Below are 5,589 nucleotides of genomic sequence, written 5' to 3' on the forward strand. Positions count from 1 at the left end.
ATAAGTGGGTAAACTGCTCTATTCCCTTGGCTCCCACCATCAGTCAGTTAAAGAACCTTCCCAAGACAGAGGGCAGCCAGTAATACAAAGGTGACAATCAAGAACTCACTCACACTGAGGTGTGAGATCACTGATGAATAGGCCAAGCTACTATCCATTTCAAAGATGTAGAAACAGTCTTGGACTTCGCCTTGCTCTGCACATTCAGCATTAAAACTGGTTACTACGCCAGCTGCTGTGGTGCAGTGGTAATGGAATGCTCTGTGATGCTGGGGCCACACGGAGATGTCTCAGGTTTATAACCTAATATCTGCCTGTACAAGGCAGACAAGTATGTGCATGGCGGTGATCCTAGCTGGTTGCAGGGCTAGAGGTGGGTTACAGCACAAGAACTCTATTGGAACTATCCCTTTCTTTATTCATTAAACACATAAATTTATGCCTCAAAAATAAAACTATCCACTTGGGTATATTGATAGTAGGAGATTGTTATCACTGCAGAGACTGCTCCTTGTCACAGTGGCAGTTATATTTATCTCCCACTTTATAGATAAGCATGGTCCAATGAATTCCATTCAAGATCATTGAAAGTGTGTGTCTAGTTGAGTCTCTTTATTGTCTGCTTCTTATTACTTTTTTTTGTTTGTTTTGAAATGAGCACATATTATTGGGAAAAAATGGTAGTAACACACTGGCTCTATCACAAACCTTTGATTTGTAAATAATACATTATCTGGGAAGTGTAATAAAACAAGGTATGCCTGTAAAAAGAAATACTGGGTCATCTAAAAAGTCATAACACATTTTTGTGCAGAAAAATATTGAAAAGCACCTTGACTTTTCTGATGACCCAATAATTATTCCTTTTTGTGTCTTATCTGATACTTTTACCCTCGTACTATTTTTTACTGTATTTATTTATTTACATGTTTTTCTCTGCTACCATAATGTAAATTTCTTGAGGGCAGAAATGTATCCTCTTAAATATGTCCTATAAACTTAATAACTGTTGAATAAATCGATACAAAACAATGATCATCAAATTATGTAAGCAATCATCTAAGCATCTGATTTATAAAAAAATGCAATGAGTTTAAAAAATAAAAAGATACAGCAAGCTTTTAAATGAAACAAACATTTTCCAAACAGCATTGAAAAGTAAGTGTACTTGACCATACTCAGCTCATTACACAGCTCATAGGTGGACAGAATAATAATTCATGGCAAACAGCATGTTTAATGAACTGGCAACAGAGATATTTGGTCAAAGAAAGGCAGAGGAACTTTGTCCTTTAAGAATTAGAACCGAGGGGCTCCATAATCATCTGGCATCCGCTCAATGTTGTATCTATGGTTAGAAATGTACATGATAGGAACTCCTGGGATCTCCCGGATTCTTCTTTTAAGGTCTCGGTCAGCTGTGGCCACGATGTAACACTTGTGCTGAGTTACTCTCTGTACTAAGCAGTCATCTGCATAGGTTCCTTTATGTGTGCATGGTCATCGTTCAAATCTTGGATCCTTAGCGATCCTTAGAGCCACTTGATACTTTTGCCCCAATTTCTCAATTTCGGCCATTACACAGTCAGTTATACCAGGGATACACTTGGCATACAGACAGTCCATCATCGACTGCACTAAGTCCAGTTTGGCTTTAATGGAAAAGCTGATAAAGTTGGTATCAACCAGGATGTGGTAAGGTGGACCCAGCTATGTATTATATTGAAAGAAAAAGCAGGAAGGGTGTTGGGGGACGTCTCTTTCCTTCAGCGTGCTAGGATCTTTCTTTTCTTTCTTTTTAGGTTTTAATCTATCCTTTTCTTTAAGCCTCTGATCCCTGAGACTGAGCATTCGGTTCATGTCGCATACTTTCTCATTTTCTTTAGTTTCCCCATGCTCACACCACACTCAGGTTTCTTCCAGCATCTTCCTTCTTATTGCTTTTGTTGAATTGTATCAGGCCTTCCCCAGACATGTGGCTTCCAGCTTATTGGCACACCTTGAACATGTAGATGCATGTGTCTGAGTCCAGCCCACAGTGCTCTCAAAACTTGTTAAAATGGTGTTTTAAGCACTTCTGTAGAACCAATCCTTTCTCTGAATTGTTACCCCTTTCTCCTACCAATCAGATTGAAAGTTTTTTTCTTCTGTCTGCCAGCATTCTCTTACTGCACAACCAGGAGCATGAACAGTAGTAGTACAGTTTTCCAGCAGCTGTCATAGGCAAAGGGAATAGGCAAAGCTCAAACTCCTCCCTTGTGAATCCTTATCAGGGACTGGGAGACAGGGTTAGCTGCCAACCCCAGTTTCAGAGTTTATGTCAACTTGTCATCCTTTTCCTTGTTTTTAAATTGCAACTGACAAGGGGAGAAAGTATAATGCCGTATGTGAAAGAGCCTACAGTGTCTGACATATGGTAGGTATTACATAGTATGTCTTAGGACTGTGCTCCCAGCTTCCAATGATAACAGCTCACTGTAGGAATATTATATTAATTTTATATAAGTTAATATGCCATTGGACCCCAGGCATTTGCTCTTTGGTTGCCAATGGCTGCCGGTAGTACAGTGTTTTAAACACCATGGAGTAAATTTTCAATAGTGGATTCTGAGGTACAGTAATCGGCTAGTGGCAATGGACATTTTTTTTTTTTTTTGGAGAGGTTTTTTTCGCTATAGGGCACGTGCGCTCACCAGACAGACAGAGAGAGACATAGAGACAGAAAGCGAGAAATCACCCCCCAGAGGGGATGGTCACGCCGCAATCCCTTCTCCTCCCTTCTCCTCTTGGGATCTCGGGCACACACGCATACGCACCCAGCGTGAGTTTTAAGCCACCGGGTCCGGGACGTGAACCGCGGTTGACTACGTGGGAGTCCAGCAACATAGCCATTATGCTAACTGCTGGTTCCCAAGGCAATGGACATTTTTGACAGGTACCTAGACACTCATGTTCAGAGAGCACTTATTATGTAATCTAGTCAAGGTTTTACACTTATTTATTATGAATTCTCTAGTAGACTATCACATTGTCCATCTGTATATGTTGTTCTTCCCTGCAGTGTCTCTACCTATAGAAAAATTAACTTCCTTATTCCTTTAAAATCAGGTTCAGACCCAGTCTGTGTGGTGCAGTTGGTGGTATGCGGGACTATAGTGCTGCTTCTACTCGCAAGTATACTAAGGATTCTGGTGATCCTGGGGCGGCGGGGTGGAGATTGGGAATTGCTGCATGGCAGGACACTGTTGAGGCTGTTTTATTTCTTTCCCCTTTTCTCTCGGTCATGTGTGCATACAGACACCATCATAAAACAATCAGGCTCAGATATATGACTTGTTTTGGTAAATGAATATGAGCAAAAGTGGCATGTGTCATTTCTCCATGGAAGGTTCAAAAATAGTATTTATCTGCCACCTTTTCTTTTCTACATGTTGTGTTGACTGGCAACATTCCACATGGTGCTTTTTCATTATCTGGGGTGCCAGAATGAGGGCAACTAAGATCTATGAATATATCCCTCCTCATTTATCCCCCACCAATCTGTGTTGGACATGGAATATGAGCAAGAAATAGACATTTATTATAAGTCTCTAAAATTTTTAGATCACTTACTGCAGCATCACCTAGCTTGTTATCACTTGTATAGCTTCCAAGATGCCAGAAGAATGACTATAAGCAATTAATCTATAGTTGATACATGAATACTCTTCCTTGAGCTTGAGATGAGGGGCCAATTTACTCTTGCTTTGATTCTGTTATAAATATTGAAAAATCTCATGTCACAGAGTTCAAGAAGTCCAGATGTGAGAGGTGGTCCTCTTAAAGACAAAGCCTGTTCTGTGACTAAGCATTCTTTCCCCTTGCACTCTCTCCTTGAGTAATGAGGTAGAACCTCTCAGCTGGCCCCCTGAGGTCTCAGTTCAATGGCTGTCAGGACTTTATGGAAAGCATATTGTAAATCTTCACTTTCTCTCATCATAAACCAGTGTGAGAGTTGGCATCTGTGTTGAAAGTGGAATTTTCTGCTTTTAGTGATTTGACACTTTGGCCCTTTTGTTACAGAATCAGTTTTAGTTTTCTTAACATACTGCAGGCACAGCACATAAAAGTCTGCATCCTGGGGAGGTCTGTATGGTCAGTTCCATTAGGAGGTAAGTTTTTCTTTTCTTTTTTCTTTGCTGAAATTGATTACAAGTGTTGCAACAAGTATTCAGTGTTTCCTTGTCTGATCACTCAGGGACAGAAAGGAAACCAAGCTGTTGGATTGTACATAGTAACTAGTGAATTTGGGAAGGTTCTGTATAGGAAGGTCCATACCAGGTGGATGAGAAATAAGAGGTGGACTGCCAATGCTTCTTCTTCCTTTTGGGTTTGATTTTCTCGAGTCCTTTAAGTTCAGAAAATTTCAAGTGAAAATTAAGTATCCAAGAAATATTCAATAGATACTTGCCAGTTCTTATTTTACTTAGTCAATCTTCAGCATTTCACATGGTTGGCTACTTCCTCCTTCAACTATCTCCTTCCCTTGGCTTCTGTAACACCCCTCTCTCTTGGTTTCATATCTACTTTCACCTCAATCTCTTCTACTGGATCCTTCTCCTCTGCTTAGTTCTTAAATGCTATCTTTCACTATGGCTCCAAGGACATAGTGTTCTTATCCCACATACTATTTTTGGGCAATTTCACCCATTTCCTTTACTTTAACTATCATCTATATTATATCTCTGTATCTCAAACAAAAATATTATTCTAGAATGTCATCTATATATCCAAATGCCTCCTAAACATCTTCAGTTGGAAGTCCCATAGATATCTGAAAGCCAACATATCCAAAAGACCATTAGATTCTTATTCCTTCTGTTCTTTTTCTTAAATGCTATTTCCCTCAATGAGAGCATCATCATCTACCCAGTTTCCCATATAAGGAATAGAAATATTACTCAATATAACTATCTCTCCTTCATCATATTTACCTCATATCTATATTCCAATAACTCCCAAACCTCTCCATATGGTTTATATTGTCCAAAAAGATGTTCCATAGGCATCTCGAAGTCAATGCTTTCCAAATATAATTTACTATCCCCCCTTTTCTAGTCTATTTCATCTGCTTTACCTCTCACCATTCATAAATATCTTTACCATATATGATATGTACTTTTTGGACTCTATATATTTACTTGTGTTGTTCCTTTTGTCTAAAATCGTCTCTTATCTACATAGAAATGTGCTATTCATCATTCAAAATTTAGAACTGATGTCACCTTCTCTGTGAAGCCTTCCATAGAGTATCCTATAATAAATATTCATTTGTGCCTCCACATTTTAAGATGAACATAGAGAGAGTTAGAGACTAATTAGGATTGAATGGAGAAGGCTAAGAAAAGACTTAATACATTTTTTTCAAGTAACTGTAATACTTTACTTTTGTACAGACCTTTAAACTTTCAAACCATAATCAGGCACATTACTTTACACAATCTCACAATAACCTTGCAAAGTAGATTGGGTAGAATTTATTATTCTCTTACAGTAGGCAAAAAACAAGTGCTCAAGAGCATCTAGTTTTGTAGTTGTTAAACCGTGACT

General features: G+C 38.9%; 1 pseudogene; it reads right to left on the bottom strand.

The window, feature by feature from the left end:
- Positions 1-1,217: 1,217 nt before the first annotated feature.
- On the bottom strand, positions 1,218-1,895 carry LOC102497554 (rRNA-processing protein FCF1 homolog pseudogene; annotated as a pseudogene).
- Positions 1,896-5,589: the final 3,694 nt, after the last annotated feature.

Source organism: Tupaia chinensis, unplaced genomic scaffold (assembly GCF_000334495.1).
Source record: "Tupaia chinensis unplaced genomic scaffold, TupChi_1.0 Scaffold144991_2, whole genome shotgun sequence".
Lineage (NCBI taxonomy): Eukaryota > Metazoa > Chordata > Mammalia > Scandentia > Tupaiidae > Tupaia > Tupaia belangeri.